The 21,998-nt window shown below is 40.8% G+C and overlaps 1 pseudogene; it reads right to left on the reverse strand.

Annotated features, from left to right (window-relative positions):
* Positions 1-7,254: 7,254 nt before the first annotated feature.
* Positions 7,255-7,853, reverse strand: LOC149126772 (spliceosome-associated protein CWC15 homolog pseudogene; annotated as a pseudogene).
* Positions 7,854-21,998: the final 14,145 nt, after the last annotated feature.

Genomic DNA, 21,998 nt, shown 5'->3' on the forward strand with positions numbered 1-21,998 from the left:
GCTGGCCACAGTGGCTGGAGCTGTGCCAATCTGAAGCCAGGAGCCGAGCTTCTTCCGGGTCTCCCACGTGGGTGCAGGGGCCCAAGGACTTGAGGCATCTTCCACTGCTTTCCCAGGCCATAGCAGAGAGATGGATCAGAAGTGGAGCAGCCAGGGCTTGAACCTGCACCCATATGGGGTGCCAGAGCTGCAGGCTGGCTGGGGCTTTAACCCACTGTACCACTTGGCCCCCCAATCTTTTTTTTTTTAGTGTGAAGATTGGTGGTTACTGGCATTAGTCCTCTGGCTCATGTACCTGAAAAAGCTTCAGGGCCTTTGCATTATGTCTGTGGCCTAGCAAAGCTGTTCAAGCTCCAGATACCACATCTCACATCTGCATTCAAGGCAGGAGCAAGTAGAAAAGCCTAATGGCCCTGCCAGGCCCGTGTCCCCCTTGTTGTGGTGAAGGAAAGTTCACCTAGAAGGGCCCCAGCGGAATTCTGCTTAGTCTCATGGGCCTGGCGCCTTCATCGCTTCACCCCAGCTAGACAAAAGGCCACACAAAGCAAATGTTTGGCTTTGGAGCCTGCAAGGTGGGGGTGGCAGGACAGAGGAGTGGAGATGGGAGCCGCAGTGGCCACCGAGCAGGGTTTCTCACGATTCGCTGTCCTGTAAGAAGAGGCCTCATAAAAGCTAGCTCGGGGAAATTTAAATAAACGCTTGAGGTTTACTATGAATCTATGCTGTCGTCCCAATGTCTGTGTCCTTCAACGATGAGCTTGTCATTATGAAGAGTTAACAAGAAAGGATGAGGGGCTTCAAAAAGTTTGTGGAAAATGGAATGAAAAGACGTTGACTTTTTCTGCAAAAAAAAGGGAGGGGGAGAAAAGCTGAAATCCACGCATACAAGGGATCTTCAAGAAGTTTGCAGAAAATGAGATTTAGGAAAAAACTGCATGGATTACAAAATGCTTGCGCCAGAATAAACGTCTCTTTTTATTCCCTTTTCCACGAACGTTTTTAAGTAGCCTCGCAGTAACTGGTTTTGATATGCAGTTTGAGCTCCATCTCATCACATACTTTTTACATTTTATAGATTTTTTTGAGATTGCCCTGGGATTAAGGGAATTTGGTGACTCAGGTCTTGAACTCTATTATTTTGGCATTAGCCTTCAGAGTCCAGATCCAATATTAGGCTGGTCCTATATCTATTTTTAACATCTCGGATTTGGAGGTAAAGGAGATTGGATGAAACCTCAAAACATATTGAAAACTGTGAAATAATGAAAATGTAAGTGGAAGCATAAAGATTCAATGTATTCTTTATCATCCGTACCAGCTCAAATAAAATGGCTGATAAAATAAAATGACTGACTTTTCGCAGAGTCAAAAATAATTCAGAATTTAATTGGCAAAGGTATTTTAAGGTTTCATCTTTTTCTATTTTTCTCCTGCCTTGGTAAAGCTATGAATTATGTTGCAAGCATTGAACATCTCAAAATAGGAGTTACTAAGACAACGTATTAAATTAAGAATTAATTGGATTTTTAAAAATTCTCCTGTATGTGCATACAAATATATTGGTGTTGCATTCTCATTTGGCTTGTACACAATGCCTTCCTAAGAGAAGCCCACATTTCCTTGGCTTCTGAAACAATATTTTGACACCTCCATCAGTAAGTAGAATCCATTAAACAGGATAAAGGATCTCTTTCCTAAGGGAAAGTTACTCATTACACCTTACAGAGCCGTGTTGTATGTTTGTTAGGTATTCAGAACAGCTTCCACCATATTGTAGTGAACACACTTGTCCTCTGGTATCCTCAGGGCATTGGTTCCAAGCCCCTCTCAGATACCAAATCTGCAGCTGCTCAAGTTCGTTCTATAAAATGGTGTTTGCACAGAACCTATCTCACCCTCCCTCACTTTAAATCACCTCTTGATCACTTATAATACCCACTACAATGTCAATGCAGTGCAAATAGTCCTTGCACTGTGTTGTCTAGAGAATTCTGAAAACCAGGAGAAAAGTCTGTGCATGTCACTACTGATGCAATTACTTTAATATTTTTGATCCCTGTTTTTTTTTTTTTAATTTTTTTTTAAATTTGACAGGTAGAGTTAGACAGTGAGAGAGAGACAGAGAAAGGCCTTCCTTCCATTGGTTCACCCCCCAATTGGCCGCTACGACCAGCGTGCTGTGCCAATCCGAAGCCAGGAGCCAGGTGCTTCCTCCTGGTCTCCCATGTGAGTGCAGGCACCCAAAAACTTGGGCCACCCCCCTCTGCCTTCCCGGGCCACAGCAGAGAGCTGGACTGGAAGAGGAGCAACCGGTACTAGGACCCAGCACCCATATGGGTTGCTGGCACCACAGCTGGAGGATTAACCAACTGAGCCAGGATCCCTGATGGTTTGAATCCCTGAATGCAGACTTGAAGGACTTCCTGGAGCAAGTTTTATGTAACTATCAACTCCAGAGTTCCTGCAAGTGTTTGCCAACGATACCTGGGCTTGTTGTCTGGATGCTTTCCTTAATTCTTTGTGCAGTGCCGGAGGCTGCTCCAAAGTGGAGCACTATCCATCTCCAATTTGAGTTGAGCTTTGTAAGAGCTATCACAAGCTATTTAGATGAACTCCATAGATCATGGCTTTTCTCTATGGAATCAGAAGGCTTCCATAGAAGGTTTGGGGCAAAGGGCCGGCGCCGTGGCTCAATAGGCTAATCCTCCGCCTTGCAGCGCCAGCACACCGGGTTCTAGTCCCGGTCGGGGCCCCGGATTCTGTCCCGGTTGCCCCTCTTACAGGCCAGCTCTCTGCTGTGGCCAGGGAGTGCAGTGGAGGATGGCACAAGCACTTGGGCCCTGCACCCCATGGGAGACCAGAAGTACCTGGCTCCTGCCTTCGGATCAGCGTGGTGCGCCGGCCGCAGCGGCCATTGGAGGGTGAACCAACGGCAAAGGAAGACCTTTCTCTCTGTCTCTCTCTCTCACTGTCCACTCTGCCTGTCAAAAAAAAAAAAAAATAGAAGGTTTGGGGCAAAGGCACTATAAAGATCACACAATTGGACCTACTTGATGTTACTCAAAGAAATCAAAGCACGTGTAAACTAACCTTCCCCAAGACAGTGAACTAGTAAAAGGTCTCCTTAGCCCCAGCTCTTCCTAGGGTTAGAATTCCTGCATAACTCTTAATAGAGATAATGGACTTCTCTCCACCAGCTTCATTCCACACCTCCGTGGGGTGCCAGGCTTTCTGCTAGGTGCTAGGGATGCAAAAGGGACTGAGATAAGATCTCTGATCTTACAGAGCTCAGGATCCTAGCATCTATGGGAGGAATAGAAAAGTGAGAAGATCCATCTCTGCTCCTATATGAGAGACAAGCAGGGAAGGTGGTGCAGTCACATTAAATGAAGACTTTGATCTTGTAATTCCATCTTTTCTAAACAGTCTTTCTCCAAAGGCGGAGTAAAAGTTTGGTGTGCAGCAGACTGAGGAAGCAAATCTTGGATCAGCCATTTGCTTCTTTGCTTCATCCGTAAGCAAGCAGTGCCTATCCCTGGAGTCAGCACATAGTAGCTGATAAAGCCTCCAAGAAAGAGAACTTACTACTCACTGGGAGGCCTTCAGAGCACCTGAGTTTCCTGTGTATTTATCCAGCCCAGTTTTTCTTCCTCAATTTTCTCAACAAAAGGAAACTTTTCCCAATACCCTTTCTTGTGTGCTCCTAGAATTTTGTGACTCTCAAAACTGCTTGCATCACCAAACTCTTTGAAACCACAAGAGGGAAGAGTGTTTGGTGGGGGGTGGTATGTGTTAGTCTGTTTTCTGTTGCTCTAAGGAGATACCTGCAGCTGGGTACTTAGGAAAAAAAAGAGGTTTATTCAGCCTACAGTGTTGGAGGCTGAAGGTCCATCATCAGGAGGTCTCATCATTCAGCCTCTGCTTTGAAGGGGATCCCACATTGCATCTCAGCATGTGGAGAAGATGAAAGGCAAACAGTTGGGTGCAGATGAGGCCAAGCACATAGGCTGGCCTCACTTTACAGCAATCCATTCTCATGAGAATTAAACCAATCCTGGGAGAATGACTCCCTTCTGGGGGTGGTGCTTCAGTGACTTAATAACATCTCACTAGGCACCGCCAATTAAAGATCTTACCAGCCCATCAACATCCTCACACTGGGGACTAAGCTTCCAGCACATGAACCTTTAGGGGAGAGGCTGAAACCATAGCCTCATCATAGGAGGATGACTTGGGGGGCGAGACTGAGGGCTGGACAAATGGGAGGAAAGTTACAGCAGTTGTCAGATCTGTTCTCCAGCCATGGTTGGAGTGTAGCTAACCTTCAACTTCAGTCAATGTTAGAGCAGACAACAAAGAGCTAGCCTGTAGCATCAGGGTTCAGGGTCTCCACTCCATCCTCATTTTCACATCTTCTGCCTTGTGGGCACCAATCAACACTACCGTGGTTTAAGCAAATGCCATGTCTGTCACTAGGAACAACTGGAAAAGTCATCATTCTTTTTGGTTATTCCAAATAATAATTTTGTCCACTGTAAAAAGAATACATGGTTTTTTAATGGGAAAAGAAAAATATTGAAATATAAACAATGTTTTGTGAGGCCAACACCTTTTAAAGGCAAGCCTATCAATGAATTGTTGAAAAAAGTTTTGATTTTAATGATTTGCTAAAAGTAGTTAAATGAATACCATTTATTTCACCACTATTTCAAGAAAAATGCTTGCTTGGCTTAAGCTTTAAGATGTCACAATAATAATAAATGTATTGAGGAGATTAATTCGCATGATTTCAAGATCTTGATAGGATATGTGCATTATTATATTCAGTATAATCTATATAGTTAGTGCCCATAAAGTTGAGAACCATAAATGAATCCCCATGATTTCAATGATACCTTTGATCTCTAATCCCAATCCATTGATATCCAGTGCTACATACCTTCTGTACCATGTGGGAAATAAATGTAAATGCCTTCAAAGGATTCACAGTCCAGTTAGGGGAACAATCATTTCATGGCTGCCAAAAACTGACCTCATTGTCCAGCTAGCAATTACTGATCGTGGTCCAAGATTCTATAAAAAGACATCCCAACTCACAAATCCACTCCATAGCAGAAGTTATCAAATTATGCAAGAAACATGGTTGTACCCTTATCACCATTCCTACTCTCTTCTTTTTCTCTCTGAAGGATAAAGGTAGTATGGCTGAGCCTTTGTCCCATCACACACTAAGATGTAGAACTAAGGACACTCACACGGGCTGAGCCATTTGAGCCTGTAAGTGATCAGACTATTTATCCAAAGAGAATTTTTCCTGCGTTATCTAAACATCTGCCTTCGTTTTCTCATTCATTTTTCCAGTGTACCCACAAGATGAGGTTAAGTCATGGTCATAAGAATGTTTATTTGCTTATCTGGTATGCTAGAAAAGGGAGGCATATTTATCCAAATCTGAGTTTCTTGGCAACCGCACCAGCTTCCCATTGCAGTTAGCCAGCTGTAGATGAAGCCCGATGGAATCTAAGGCAGGAGCTGACATTCAACTACTCACAGGAGGCTTGCAACCAAGGTCTGTGCTGTGATCTCAATAGAACTGATACTGTTTGCAATTATAACTGTAACAGGCTTTCAGATTTGAAAGGGCCTTAAATGTAACTTAATCTAAGTGCCATCCTGTCTATAACTTCACTGCAGGGTAATAGATTGAACTGTGCAGGAACGTTTGAAAGGCAGAGTGACAGAGAGAGAGGAGAAAAAGAGGAAGAGAGAGAGAGAGAGAGAGAATCTTTTCTGCTGGTTCACTCCCCAAATGGCCACAACAGCCAGGGTTGGGCAAGGCTGAAACCAGGAGCCTGGAACTCTATCCAGGTGTCCCATGTGGGTGGCAGGGCACAAGTATTGGGCCATTTTCTGCTGCTTTCCCAGGTGCTTTATCAGGAAGCAGGGCAGGAGCAGAGCATTCGGGACTTGAATCATCACTCTGATGCCAGCATTGCAATCAGCCCCCATGCCAAACTTAGTGCACCATTAAACGCAGAACTTTTTCCTGCAATGCACTAGCATGCTTCAGTTTTAACAGATGGTGAAGTTTTAAAATATTAACAATGCTCATATTTCATTTCTTTTTTTGTTTTCTAATATTTTAAAAGGACATATATTATTTTTCCCAGAAGAAGCTCCTGGCCCCTGGCTTCAGATGGGTCCAACTCCAGCCATTGCAGCCATCTGGGGAGTGAACCAGCAGGATAAAAGATCTCTTCTCTTTCTCCTTCCCCCTCCTCTGTAACTCTACCTTTCAAATAAATAAATAAGTAAATTTTTAAAAAAATATTTTAAAGATTTATTTATTTATCTGAGAGTCTACATCCAGGTCTTCCATGTGAGTGCAGGGGCCCAAACACTTGGGCCAGATTCCACTGCTTTCCCAGGCCATTGGCAGGGAGCTGGACCAGAAGTGGAGCAGCCAGTACTCGAAGTGGTACCCATATGGGATGCTGGTGCTGTGGGCATCAGTTTTATCCACTACACCACAGCACTTGCCCCTGATAAATAAATCTTTTTAAAAATAATAAATAATGAAAAGAAGCCTATTAATTCTCTACAATACTCATAATTTACCTGTTGATGCCTTTTACAACAAATTTAATTTCTTTGCCATAGGACAGCCTAGCAACATCTGATCCTCATTTAAGTTTTTCCTTCAACCTCAGCCTTCCCACTATCTTCCATCACACCTGACACAATGCCTTTGGGATCCTGATAAGTCACCTGTAGACTTAAATCCATTTTTACATTTTTTTAGATTAAAAATCTATACAACAGGGCCAGTGCTGTGGTGTGGCGGGTGACTACTCTGCCCACGGCGCTGGCATCCCAAATGGGTGCAGGTTCATGTCTTGGCTGCTCAACTTCCGATTCAGCCCTCTGCTATGGCCTGGAGAGGCAGCAGAGGATGGTCCAAGTCTTGGGCCCCTGCACCCATGTGGGAGACCCAGAAGAAAGCTGCTGGCTCCTGGCTTCAGAAGGTAGTGATAAAGGCAAAGATATTTCAGAATTTAAAATAAGGAAAGCCTATACAAAATTTAGATGGTAGGAAACAAACAAACATAGCCAAAGTCAAAATGACCATTAACGTGTAGTCTTTCCTTAAGCACATAAAGCTGTCCTGTTTCGTGGACTTCTCCCTGAAGCTTTTGCGCAAAGTCAAACCTCAGTGAATCGTGTACGCACCTTTCTCCTGCTCACCTGTGCCTTTCATGCAGTTCTCAAAGACAGCACAGCATCCTGCCTTCTGTGACTTTGGAAGTTGGCTAAGGCTGGGCTGGGCCAGTGAGATTAAGGAGAGGTTATTCACCCAAAGTGTCTCCCAAACAGATCTTCTCTCTTCTTCAGCTTTTAATTCCTATTCCTTCCTGGCCTGTTCACCTGTTCTTTCATTATAATTTTTTTCCGGTTCTTCAAGAAGAGCAGCTGTGTCATCAACACTCCCCTCTTCATAGCCTTCATCTTCCTCGTCTGCCAGAGGCTCCCCTGTGGGGAAGATGGCATCAGGACTCTGCCCTAGCCAAGGGTTCTTTATTGCTGAAGAGGAGGTTGTATGTTTTCAGGTTGGAAGATCTGCATTTCTCTCTCTCTCTCTCTCTCTCTCTCTCTCTCTCGCAGCTCTCTCTCTTACAACTCTCTCGTGCGGTCACGGTTACAGATCTCTTCTGGGGCATCCTGAGTATGTTGGTCTATACTTTATCTCTGTGTGAGCAGGTAAGTCTCTGCTTTGAGAGTTGGCTTAAATCACTGTCTCCTTTCCCTTTTCCACTTCTTGCAGGTTCACAAGTTGGCCTGGCCCCTGTAGTCATCTTTTGCGTGTGGCTGAGGTTCGACACTACAGCCTCTGGAAATCACACAAGCTTCCTTGTGACTCTTGGCTTCCAGAAACCTCTGCCTGCACATGGTTTTGAACCGAGACTCAGAGAGTAGAATGCAGCCTTCCAGGAGTGGCAGAGTATGTGGAGACCATGTGCTACCTTGAGTGGATACAGCAGGCCCACCCCCCTTATCTGATCTTTGGAGGTCTTTGGAGACCTCCTGAAACTGTACTTTGTACCACATTCTCCATATTCCATACACACCCATCATTAAATGTGATTTATAAAGTAGCATAGTATGAAATTAACAATCATAAAAGAGAAGAATTACAATATTCTATAAGAAAATTTACATTCTCATTCTCTTTCTCTCAGAATAGCTTGTTGTCTTGTATTCACCCTTCTTGTGATAATGTGAGTTAACACAATGCCTATGTGACCAGACTAAGTGAGGCAAATGATGAGTTAGGCTACGTGTGACAATTACTTGATAATAAGCACTACAGCCTTATGGCTGAGATGGTTACTAAGTGACCTGTGGGTGGGATGCATGTACAGCATGATATGCTGGACAAAGGGACGCTTCACGTTCTGGGTCGGACAGACCAGAAGGGTATGAGATTACCCCACGTGACTTAGATGGCATAAGATTTAAAACACAAGTTGTTTGTTTCTGGAGGTTTTCAGTTACTATTTTTGCATGGCTGTTGACTGTGAGTAACTGAAACTGCAGAGAGCAAAACTGAAGATAAGGGAGGATGACTGCGTGATGCTTCTGTGAATGTGACTACGCACTGTGGAGCCTGAAGGACCCAATTTTCAAAATTGATGCATTTGAAGGCAACACCATCCGGGACTTAAAGTCTCCTCCACCATGTTCACATGCTTTAGGATTTGTGGATCCCAAACACGAGACCTTACATTTATATCTCACTGAATCTTATCCTATTTAATTCTCTTCCTCATCTTAATCAAAATCTCCTGAGCCTTTGCTATAGTATATTCTTTCATTCAGTTGATGTTATGCAACTACATGATGAACCAGGTCGTTTACACTTTTGGCCAACATATGACAAAACTGTTTAGTGAATGAAAGGAAAAAAGTCCTTGAAGTGATTATTAATCCTTGCCTCTAGACCATAACTCTATCTTCATGAGAAATATATGATAAAGAAACTTACCAAATGCCTTACAGGAATCAGAAGAGAACTAAGATATATTGGCTGTCTCTTAGATTCCAGTAGCTACGTATTACCTAATTTCATTCTTTTTTTTTTTTTAACAAAGTTGTATTGAGCACCTACTATATGCCAGGCTCTGGGTATATACAGCAAATCAAAGGGTGTGTGTGTGTGTGTGTGTGTGTGTGTGTGTTACATGTACAAGTGCTAGCATGCTCATTTTGCAGAGAAGGAGAATGAGAGACTCAGAGATGTGGGCTAACTCTCAGTGTGGATGTGTAACAGTGGCAGAGCCAGTTTCCAGACCTAACTTCAACCATGCCAGGGTCTTCTTTCACTGCAGGAATCATCTCTGAAGTCCATACCCCCTGCAACTGCCTAACCCTCAAACACTTCAATTTGTAGACTTTTGCCTTTGATGTATAAAGCTGTCTTCTATATTATAATTCTCTACGGACATGAGACCATATCTTAACCCTAAGGAGTGATGTGGAGCATCCACATCATCACTCTACAAGGAATCACTACTCTGCTGTGTTCTCCTGATACAATTCACTGTTTGGCTCCATTGCTCCATTTTTGTCTGTTACCACAGATCTATCATTCACAAAAATTAATAAAAAGGATGGGGACATGGTGTAGCAGTTAAGAGGCATCTTAGTCCTGGATCCACTTCCAGTTACAATTTTCTACTAATACACACCATGAGAGACTAAAGTACTTGGGTCCCTCCCACCCATGTGGGAGAACTGGATTGGTTTCCTAGCTCCTGGCTTCAGCTTGGCCCAGCCTTGGTTATTGCAGGCATTTGGGGTGTGAAGCAGCAGATTGGAAATAGCCCCCCTTAACTTTCCTCTCTCTCTCTCTCTCTCTCTCTTTCAAATGAAAAAACAATAAATCAAAGGTCTTAGGGAGGAACAGATAGAGCAAAGCATCATTGATTTCATACCTTTTGAAAAAAATTATTTTATTTTAAGTTATTTGAAAGGCAGAGGACAGAGATGTCCCATCCACTGGTTGACTTCCCAAATATGCACAACACCTGGGGCTGGGCCAGGAACTCCATCCGTATAGATGGCAGAGACCCAACCACTGAACCGTCACCACTGCATCCCAGGGTCTGCATCAGAGGGAAGCTAGTGTCAGGAGCAGAACCAGGACTTGAACCTACACACTCTGATGTGGGAAATGGGAGTCTTCACTACAAGGGCAAGCACCGCCCCGGTTTCATACTTCTAAGTAATAAAATGTGGCTCAGTGACAGTGAGTTATTGACTGTCAAGGCCCAGAATCATGCCTTGGAAAAGAAAAAGGAGGTTGAAGATTTCCAGGGCTAGCTTTCAGTTTCCAAAGAAAATACTGAAGCTGTAGCTCACACACAACTTACCAGCAAAGCACTTGGGAATCTCTTATATTTGTCTTATTCTTTGAGGTGATGAAATTAAGGACATGTCCTTAATCTTCCTCAATTATCCTTTTTCCCTCCAACAATATCATCACTAACTGGATTGTTATCAAAAAGTTAATAACTGAAACTGAATTAAGGTTTTTAGCAGAACAAAAGAGTATAGAATAAAAGGAAATCTCTTGAATTCCTGTGTCTCTTTGTGCCTCTCAGAAACAATTGTAGATAATAGTTACCTGCATTTCTTCTAGACCTCATTTTCTTTCCATATATGTATACGTATGGGTATTTTTTTTTCTTGGAGATTTTCCTGTAATTAGGGGAACTTGTCACTTTCTTTTTAATACTTACATTATAAACTGTATTGTGTACCATGTTTGATTTAATCAGCCTCCTACTGATGGACATTTAGCTTTTCTTTTCCAGTCTTCATAATAAAAAGCAATTACTTGAATTTAATTCATTTGTTCAAAAAGTATTTGTGTGACACATACTAAATGCCAAGCTGTATGCTGAGCTCTCAAAGGTGAGCTCATTTAACCTCTAAAATAACCCACTGAGGTGGGTAGGTTTTTTTTATTTTTTTACAGATGAGGACATTGAAAATAGACTAACGAAGCACCTTGTTCCAGGTCACATGGCCTAGCCAGCGAAAGACAGCTGGAATTCAAGTCCAGGCTGCTCTGGCTCATGAGTCCATGCCAACCTCTGGTAGGCTTGGATTTCTTTCCTTCGCTGTGCCTGAAGTAGATCAGCTGCTAGGCATAAGGAATGAAAGAAGCTTTTAGTAGCCGGTATTTAGCATATGAAAGCACTGGGAGAGAAGAGAGAAATAGATGACAAAATGGATCAAGAGAGTCACTTCTGCTCCATTCTGCCATGCCCATTTGGTCAACCTCTGCAAAGTTTTACAGACTGAATCCTCCTGCCATGGGATAAATTCCTTTGCCAATGTGAAGTCACCTCAACCAAACACATGAAGAGATGGAAGCGACAGCTCCCAGAGCCGTGGCTTTTAAATCTTGCAGAAAGGGTGTAGATACTAATGCAGTTTTGCACAAAGCTTCCTTGGGGTTCACGATTTTGAGTTCAAGGTAAACACCATCTAACCCAAGCCTTTTAAAGCATTGTCTCAAGAACTCTTTTTTTTTTTTTTTTCAATCATTGCCACTATTGTAAGTTCTCAGTCAGAAGCGAAGTAATTTTGTTGCTCTCAAAAGCCTCAATGTATTCAGTTCTTTCTCCCAGATACAAGTTGATTATCTAGTGTCAGTTTTCGGATTTCTTAAGGATGACATTGCAGGATGCCAGCAGTGATACTAACTGAAGCTCAAAAGACTGGAGGAGAACCTCAATGTCTTGGTTTTTAAACTTGACAAATCCCACTCTTTCTTCCCAAGGTGTAAATATGAAACATTACTGCCAGCTCCTTTTGGTACATGCAATGCTAATTAGTTCGCTGTGCTTAATTGACCTCTGGCTTTTGGTGCAGCCAAAGCTTGGCTCTTTGTTGGTGCATTAGTAGCCACGCAAATGTTTGCACATTTTTGAAAGTCTGAAGTTGTTAATCACCTTGAGAGAAGCAACTTTAATCAGAGCATGAGAGCTACATTTTCACTGTTCCTTTACTGCTATTTTAGTGCAGGTAGAAAGGAAATGTGAACTTCAAGATTAAGCAATTGCTGAGGGGGTGGGCGTCTGGTTCAGCTGTTAAGCACAATATGAGATGACCACACAGCATATTGGAGAGCCTGGATTTGGGTCCCCACACTGCTCTCCATTCTGGTTTCCTGCTAATGCTCACTCTGGGAGGCATCGAGTGATGGTTCAAGTAGTCAGATCCTTGTCATCCACCCCAGGGAAAACCAGATCGAGTTCCTGGCTCCTGGCTTCAGTATGGCCTAGCCCAGGTTGTAGGCAAGTGGGAAGTGAACCAGCAGATGGAGGATCACTCTCTCTCTCTCCTCTCTCTCCCTCTCTCTCCTTCCCCTGCCCCATCTGTATGCCTTTCAAATAAATAAATAAATAAATATAATTTCTTTTAAAGTGACAGAGCATAAACCAAGAGAAGGAGTTCATGCAATGGATCTGCAACTCTTGAATCAGATAGTCAAAAGGTGAAAATATCAGAAAATGCATGACTCATCTCGGAGACACAAATTAATTGGAAGATCTATTTAAAAAATAAATTTTCCTAGATTCAGAAGAATTTACACGTAGATTTCTAAAACTGTTGAAAAATCTTTGAAATGCTCCTTGGCGTGTCATTTGACAACCCCAGAGGTCAGGCCCACTGGGAATTCAGACAAAGCCTGCTGTCCCTCATGTGCATCTTGTGGTCTGTCGTGTGTAACATTTCCCCTCCCAGCTAGTATCATCTTATCATTCTGTCAAAAAAGGATTTGAGTTTCTAGTGGGCCATTTTGTTCTTCTGCTCCAGTGAATCAAAGATGAACCTTCCCCCTCCAACATATAAATGTATACCATTGCTCTGTTTGGAATGCATATTTATCTTAGAAGACTATATCTAGTTGGGAAATTCAAACTAGGAACTTGAGGCAATCTTACAGGTAATTTGGGAAAGTGTTTTGTGTTGCCTTGGTATGTTATCATCTATGTAGGGGGAAAATTGTGCAATTGTGTAACCCAAAAGATTACTGGGTGTCTTCAGTGGAAAACTAGGCTCTGCTGGGAGTATACCCCTCTGGGTCATCTGGGTCTATGGAGCATGTTTTTCACTGCCTTCAAGCAAGTTTACAACTCTGCAAGTCATAGAAAATGGAAGTCATGTGAGGTTATTTTGTCAATAGACCTGCACATAAATTCTGTATGGTGAAGCGATGGTCTTTCTGCAAAACTAACCAGTTTTGCATCAATTTGTAAATTTATTCTGTGGCCTGCCCATATCTCCTCTTTTAAAGTCCTCCGTGGAATCACTGCAAAATTTTGTTTGCATCATTAATAAGTTAAACTCCTTGGTACTCACTCATTTTAAATGTGCATAAAACTCAAAATTTTACCTTTGTATGAAATTATCTTTAGCAATGTAACCAAGTGCTATAAATTTCCAGTTTATTTAAAAAAATTTTTAGAATTTATTGTTATTTATTTGAAAGGCAGAAAGACAGAGTGACAGGGATCTTTCATCTGCTAGTTTACTCTCAAAATGCCTTCAACAGCCAGGCCTGGACCAGGTTAAACCCAGGACCCAGAAACTCCATCTAGGTCTCCTGTGTGGGTAGTGAGGACTATTTGATCCATCATCTACTGCCTCCCAGGATACACATTAGCAGAAAGCTGGGATGGGAACTAGAGCCGAGATTCAAACTCAAGCACTCTGGTATGCAGTGTGCATGTCCCAAGTAACAGTTTAATCGATGCTCCAAGAACCCACCCCTCCAATTTATTTTAAAATTACTCAAGCCTTCACTTTATTTTGTATTTAGAGAAACCCTGTAGGTTTTCTTTCCCTAGGACCAGCTCTGAAATTACAATTAATTCCTCCAATTCTGCTTATCATCCTTATTTCACAATGATTTCTCTTAATTTTATGAGATCTGTACAAATGTTCCATGTATGGATTTCCTTAGGGACTTAAGTCATAAAGATTTATCAAATGGGAGCCAAAACCCTAGTGAACTCTGCTTTCCTGAGGGGTACAATTTTAGTTTATATTTGTTATATCATTTCTATCCCTCCTTTTCTCTTTTTATTTTGAATTGTCTAAGTCAGTCGAGGCATTGGAGTGAGGCTACATAACGTTCACGTAGAAAACATGTTCATTGTGAGGCGCTGAATTCCAGGAATGCCTCCAAGAAGGTCTTTCAGATAGGTAAGACCCTGCACAAGGTGTTCAGATCCTCCCAGTGCGTAAATGAACACTGAGAGTATATTAGTTATTTGAGAAGAGAGTCTCTGTAGCTTCCAGATCTGTAAATGAATGTCACAATTACTTCATCAATGTCATCAAGGTCCTTTCTATGGGATTAAAACAATGTGCCACCACCTCCAAAGTCCTGGAAAGGACATGTGGTTTTTTTCTTTTTCTTTTTAAGTTGATTTCCTTATGGGATTTCTTTTAAAATGGCAGTAAGCATATCCTTGAAATAAGGGAAGATATTGGTGTTATCCCTGTAATATTTGAGTCTAGGAGCAGACACAACCATAGCAATTTATATGGATAGAATTTAATGCACAACTTAAAGTTATTCTTACAGAACATACTACTGCTACAGGGATACAGAAGGGAGTGACTAAAGGAGAACCCTGAAGGCTTGTTGAGCCAAAGGGTGACCATAGCATCCCTGCACCCCAGCAACCTCTTTGAAAGGCTTGAAACTCTTTGGGTTTATTTTTCCTTTATCTCCCTTTCAGGAAATTGAGGAATGAGTGTCTATTCTGATCCTTCAGTTCCCCAGGAAAATGAGAATTCATATGAACAAACAGAACCCAACATGCTAATTTTGTTTCTAGATACAGCAATTTTTCAATTATTATTTTTACGACCTCCATAAAGGCACCACTTTCTAGCACACTTTTTACTTAATGGCAAAGTGATGCACTGCATGAAGTCTTCAGTCTTTCTGAGTCCTTTCTAACCCTCCTAAGAGTCCTGCTGTCATCAGTAAGGTTGGCAATGAGAGCCAAGTCCGATTTCATCATGCACTATCATTTATTCAATCATTACACTAGTGCAGTATCATTTATTCAGTCCTCAAGTGTCCATTCTGGAAAATGACTGAAAATAACATCTGTCATGGAGGGCTACTTTGAGGATTAAGTGGAAAGAAGTAGACACTCAATAAGCATTTATTAGTAACACGAAGATCAACATCTGGCTGGAGAGCCAGCCCATAGAGGGTCACATTAGGCAGTAATCCAGGAACAGTCCACTCCAGTTAGCACAACACTGCCTGCCTTCCCCTGACATGGCACCAGAGAGGAGCTCTTTGCCTTGAGATATGGTGGGAGGTAGGTGACAGAGGGACAAACCTACCTGAAGGAACAATCAACAACATTACAGCAGAAGTTTCTTGACTCTTTTTAAAGGATCCCTTGAAGCAGGAGTCCTCAAAGGTGACCCATGTATTTCTGGGGCATGGTCTGTGGATTCGCTTATAAGTTTAAGCACAGTGAGAAAAAATTCTAAAGAACACCTCATTTCTCTAACCAAGATAAAGTATGTCCCAGAAAACAGAGGGAACCTGTATACAAATTTGTCACTTTATCATCTAGTGGCTAAAGGAATCTTGAAGAATGAAAAACATACCAAAAGATTACAGCAAGGAAAAATGCCATCTTCAGGCCAGCACCATGGCTCACTAGGCTAATCCTCCACCTAGCAGTGTCAGCACATCAGGTTCTAGTCCTGGTTGGGGCACCAGATTATGTCCCGGTTACCCCTCTTTCAGTCCAGCTCTCTGCTGTGACCTGGGAAGGCAGTGGAGGATGGCCCAAGTCCTTGGGCCCTGCACTCCATGGGAGACCAGGAGAAGCTCCTGGCTCCTGGCTTTGGATCAGCGCAGTGCACCGGCCACAGCGGCCATTAGAGGGTGAACCAACGGTAAAGGAAGACCTTTCTCTCTGTCTCTCTCTCTCACTGTCCACTCTGCCTGTCAAAAAAAAAAAAAATACCATCTTCATATTCATAAGGGTTGCTTCCTGTGAATTATCAACATTGGCATTTGGTAGAGACCTCAGGGGAAAAAAAATCAAGAGGATACTATTAAATAAGTACTTGGAAAATAAAAAAGATAGAAAAATGTAGAAGACTGATAATATCTTGTGTTGGTGAGGAAAAGAGTGTTCAGTGCTTATGAAACTTTAATGTACATGTGAGTCACATGGAATTCTTGCTGAATGGCAGATTCTGACTCAGTGGGTCTGGATCCTACATCTCAGCGCACCAGAGGGGCCACACTTCGTAGACCTAGGCTGCAGCATCCTATCATACACTCTTGAAAGAAATACAAACTGAAACCAAATTCCTTAGGATTTTTAAATATGTATGCCTTTTAATGTAGCCATTCTATTTCTAGCTTTACTGCATGAATTATTTTTCATTTGCCTGAAGATGTATCTAAAAGGATATTTATAGCAGCACTGTTTATAAAAGCAAAAATTTGGCAACAACCTAAATGTCCTTCAATTGGGGAGCAGTAAAGTAAACTGAGAACTATTTTGAAACCCTTTAAGAGAGGGTACACTGTCATGGAAGATCTTAAGGTATTTTATTAAGTGTGATAATACAGAGCACTACCCAATATACATTTCCAGAGAAATGAATTATGGGACATTATTACATATACAGGTAAGGAAGTATCCAGGAGGCTAAACATCAATTTCACGGTGGTTCCCTTTGGGTAAGGATATGGAATTAGAGGAAGAAAGTCAAGAGAAACCCTCAGTATTTATTTTTTTTCTTCTGTATTTTACACACTTTAACACTGAGAGCTCATTTCCTACTTATATAATTATTTATAGTAGGAAAGCAAGAGCTGACTGGCAGAAGTCACCATGGGTTTATTAGGAACATGTGCATGCATTACGTCCTCATGGGTGGATTGGATCCAGGGACCGTGAGGTGGGGTTATCACTACTACAAACAACCAAAGCCAGATTCAGCAAAAAGGTATATCTCTTAGAGTGTGTCACAGAGCTGTTTTGGGTCCTATTTTAAAACATTTACCTGTGATTTTTATAAGGAAAAAAGGCATTTTTGAAATTTTCAAATATTATGAAGATAAGAAAAAAGCTAATTATTTGGATGATAAAACAGCATTCAAAATTTATTGTATATTTGGAAATATTGAATGTAATCTAAAAGAATGAAAATCCTTTGAGATGAATGTAAAATCCTACCCTTACCTTTAAAAAATTTCAATTACACAGTATGAAATGAGACAAACATGGTTGAATAAAATCTCATTTGTTGAGACAGGGATTTCAGCTGGCTGTCTCTCCAGATGAGCTGACCATATAATTTGACTGCCATTGACATTTGATTACAAACTTGATGCCAACATAGGATTCCTCTCTGGACAGGCCACAACATATGTGTTTTTTCTGTATTCTGTACTGAACAATTTAAGAATATATTGACAAACACAGAACATCCAGGTAAGACTAGTCAGGATGTGGAAAGGACTTGAAGAACCCTATCATTGGAGTCAGTATGGAAGAAATTTTGACTGATTGAGCTGCAGATTTACAGGAGGGAAGGCAGCATGTCAGTTGAAAGAAGATTCCTTAAGATCCAAACTAGGACCAAAGAGTGAAAGTTTCATAAAATGGGTTTCAAGGCAATAGAAGTCTAACAGTAAAATGGATTGTTTTGTAGGTCTCGAGATCCTGACCACTGGTGATATTCAAGCAGAGACCAAACTGACCTCTTGCTAAATGCAGTGGGAGAGGATCAAATAGATGACCTTGAAAGCTAATGCTGAGACTCTAAATATGCATATTTTATTACATGAAATACTAGCTTATATGTGATTTTGATGTTTAAAAACTTATATGATATAATCTATTACATAATTTTACTCATTTGACTAATCTTGCCAAGAACAAGAGAGTCTTTTAATAGACACAGGAAGAAGGAGAGTTGGCCCTAGGGTTTTCTACCTCCCTGCACTTGGCGCAGACATCTTTATTAGAGGTTCCTCCTCAAATTCCAAGCTGGAAAAAGTTGATAAACTTCTGGTGTACAACAATCTGACTAAGATGACAGAGAATCGTATACGTGAGGCAGATTGCATCCTTGTGTTCAACCTCATTCTAACCCCAGTGGGGGTTAATAGAACTCCTTTCCACTCCTCACACTTCTACCCTTGGCAAATCATTCAAGGGCACCCAGTACCAAGGATGGCTGCTACCACTTAGGATACTAATAGTATCCTAATACTAAGTATCTATAGTACTTACATAATCTGGCAGTAATTTTGGGTAATAGTAAGGACATAAAATCCCTCACCTCCTAGGCAGTAGGAACCAGAGATGTAGACACATTTTCTACTCTAGCCTTCATTCTCACTGTAGGGATATACTATGTCCTTTATCAGCCAGCTTCTCTGATGTCGTGGGAAGCTTTCCTGCCAAAATATTTTCATGTATCCCTGCCACAAAATACTCTGATTTGAACTTCTTTTAAGTCACATACCTTGCCATCAGATTAGTAATTTCAACATATTAATGGCTTGTTGCTACAGGCTACTTTGATTTTATCTTTAATGGCAGGTAATGGTGGTAGTACCAATTTAGGAGAAAATATATAGATCCATTTGGTGAGTTCATGTTGAGTTATCAGAAGGGAGGAGTTTGTTTCCAGGTGTGTGACTCACTCAACTCCAAAAATTGATGCAAGCAGACAGAAGTATGCTTATAGTTATTTACTCTCCAGGAAAAAATTAATAATAACTTATTTTGCAGTATTTGCCAGTTTCTGTGGTATTAATAAATCCATCTGGTCAATTTTAAGTGACCAACACATGCGTCATTGAACTTGGGGTTGGAGAAAGATGCAAACAGACTCTGATGAGGAAGCAAGCCTCCTTACTTGGAAGTGGGGATAAGATTGAGGTGAGTAGTTAGAGTACAAATGAAAGAATGTCTATAACATTTGACACCTGGAGTGAATCTTTTCTCATAAAACATTTTACAGAGATAGTAAAGGCTGGTTTGAGCCTGGTACACTAAAATAAAGCAGTATTTATTTCTTTTTCCTGTCCTTTTGCCAACTATTTTGATCAGCTGTCCAAATTTGCTTTTTTACTAAGAGGTATTTTAAGAATGAGAACTGCAGCTATTCTAATATTTATCTTGAGACTCTTCCCATCATTGTGAAGATTAATCTGTACTTTTATATTGGGAAAAACCTTCAATGACAAATTAAAACTATATTGTTGTAAGAAGAAACATAATTTTCTATCTCTAGAATGAATCCAATATCATTGATGCCTTTTCCTCCATAAATTTACACAGATGATTTAATCTTATTTAATGTAACGACATCTGTTTTTTAAGACTTACTTTGGAGGATCGCAGCACCTACTCCCAACTCTTTCTTTATTACCTTCCTGAGGAGAAGCTAGAATGACAAATGCCTGTTGGGCAGATTCTCTTGTCATTAGGTTTGGGCATTCCTGTTTCATGGATCTGTCTGATAGGGTGCAAGTTAAAGCTCACTCTGTGATCGTGAGAAAGTTCTTTTCCTGTGGATTGAGCATGAAGATAATGCCCAGGTCATGGGAGAGCTAGCACAAGGATGGCAGATAGGATAGAGAAGAACAGGTTGGAACCTGGCAACATCATTGAATTGTTGACTAGACCAGAACTACCTACATCTACATGTCTTCTTATGTGGGAAAACACCTATTTCCTTATAGCTTCATTGGAGCATAATTTATGTACCATGAAATTCACATAGCATTAAGTATACAACTCAATGAATTGTATTTGATTTATAAAATTGGGAGGTCAATCAGAATCCACCGTTTCCTTCTAGCCATTTTCAATTAATCTTTATTCCTACTACTAGCCCTAGGCAAACATTGATCAGCTTCCTGTCTCTACACTGACTTTTCTGAACATTTCATATAAATAGAATCACACAACATATAGCCTTTTTCATGTGACTTCTTTATTTACAACAATGCTTTTGAGGTTTTCTCATGCTATGGCATGGACCAGCATTTTATCTTTTAACACTGAATGCTATTCCATTTGTGTAGGCATACCTCAATTTGTTTACCCATATGTTTATCACTTGGTCACTGGACTGTTTTCTGTTTGGAGCTATTATAAATAGTGTTGATATAAACATTCAATGGTGTGCACTTGTATGTATTTCATATACACAGATTCCTCCCTACCCTCCCTCCTGCCCACACTCCAGCCCTTCCTCCTCCTCCCTCTCACATTCCCACTCTCAATTTTCATTTTGCCTTCTTAATGTTGCCCTTTGAAATAATTTTTTTTATTTTAATGAAGTCCAATTCATTCATTTTCTTTATTTTATGGCTGTTCTCTTGATGTCATATCTGAACTCTTTGTTACCCCAACGACATGAAGATTTACATCTGTGTTTTTATAGCTTTTATCATTTTAGCTAAGGCTATGATTCTTTTTGAGGTAATTATTGAGTGTGAGGTAAGATTCCATGTCTGTTTGTTTATTTATATACTTGTCTATTGCAATGTGTATATTCAATGACCTCATCATTATTGGTTGAAAAACTGTCCTTTCTCCATTTGTCTTGACATCTTTGTTGAAAATCAGTTAACCATAAATGTGTTCATTTTATTCTATTGATCTTGGGACTACTGGCCAAATCCAGCCTACCATCTTTTTTTGTAAATAAAGTTTTATTGAACACAGCTGTCCCCTTGTGTGTGCATATTGTCTGGGCTGCTTGTTCACCAGGAAGGCAGAGTTAAGCAATCACAATGACTCAAATATTTACTAAATGACCCTCTATAAAAACAGCTTACAACACCTTATCTATATGGCTAAACTTAGGTCAACATTATGTTGTTTTGATTACTACAGCTTTATTATAAGCTATGAGATTCTATAATTGCTCCAATTTTGTTCTTAATCAAAATTGTTTTGTTACCCTAAGTAATTTGTGTTTTATATAAATATTAGGATTAGCTTTCCAATTTCTTTCTTCTTCTTTTTTTTTTTTTTTTTTGACAGGCTGAGTGGACAGTGAGAGAGAGACAGAGAGAAAGGTCTGCCTTTACCGTTGGTTCACCCTCCAATGGCCACGGTGGCTGGTGCACCGCGCTGATCTGAAGCCAGGAGCCAGGTGCTTCTCCTGGTCTCCCATGGGGTGCAGGGCCCAAGCACTTGGGCCATCCTCCACTGCACTCCCGGGCCACAGCAGAGAGCTGGAATGGAAGAGGGGCAACTGGACAGAATCCGGCGCCCCGACCGGGACTAGAACCTGGTGTGCCGGCGCCGCAAGGCAGAAGATTAGCCTAGTGAGCTGTGGCGCCGGCCTCAAATTTTTCTTGACAATATTTTTTTAGTTTTCAATGTGCAAAACGTTTGACTTTTTAAAATACATTTAAAAAATCTATCTAAGTATTTTTTTTATTTTTGAGGACATTGTAAGTGAAATCATGTTCTTAATTTCAGTTTCAGATTTTTTATTGTTACTATATAGACATAGATTTGCTTTTTGAATTTTCATCTTGTGAACTAGCTAAGATACTTTATTACTTTGTGTATTTTTTGTCAATTTTTAAAGGATCTTCTACATTTAGGCTACAAATAAAGTTTTACTTCTTTCTTTCCAACCTAGATTAGATTGTTATATATATATATACTATATAATATAATTAATATAATATAATATATATATAATAAATATAAAACTTACTTTATTGTTTAGAACCATTTAGGATCTCCAACATAATGTTAAACAAAAGTAATGAGAGTGGACATGCTGGCTTTTCCCATTTCTTTTTTAAGTTTTATTTTATTTATCTGAAAGGCAGAGTGACAGGTAGCCCAACTCAGCATGTGCGTTAACAGGGAGCTGGAACA

The sequence above is a fragment of the Oryctolagus cuniculus genome, chromosome 5 (genome assembly GCF_051225735.1).
Source record: "Oryctolagus cuniculus isolate XC-2025 breed Fujian yellow rabbit chromosome 5, ASM5122573v1, whole genome shotgun sequence".
NCBI lineage: Eukaryota > Metazoa > Chordata > Mammalia > Lagomorpha > Leporidae > Oryctolagus > Oryctolagus cuniculus.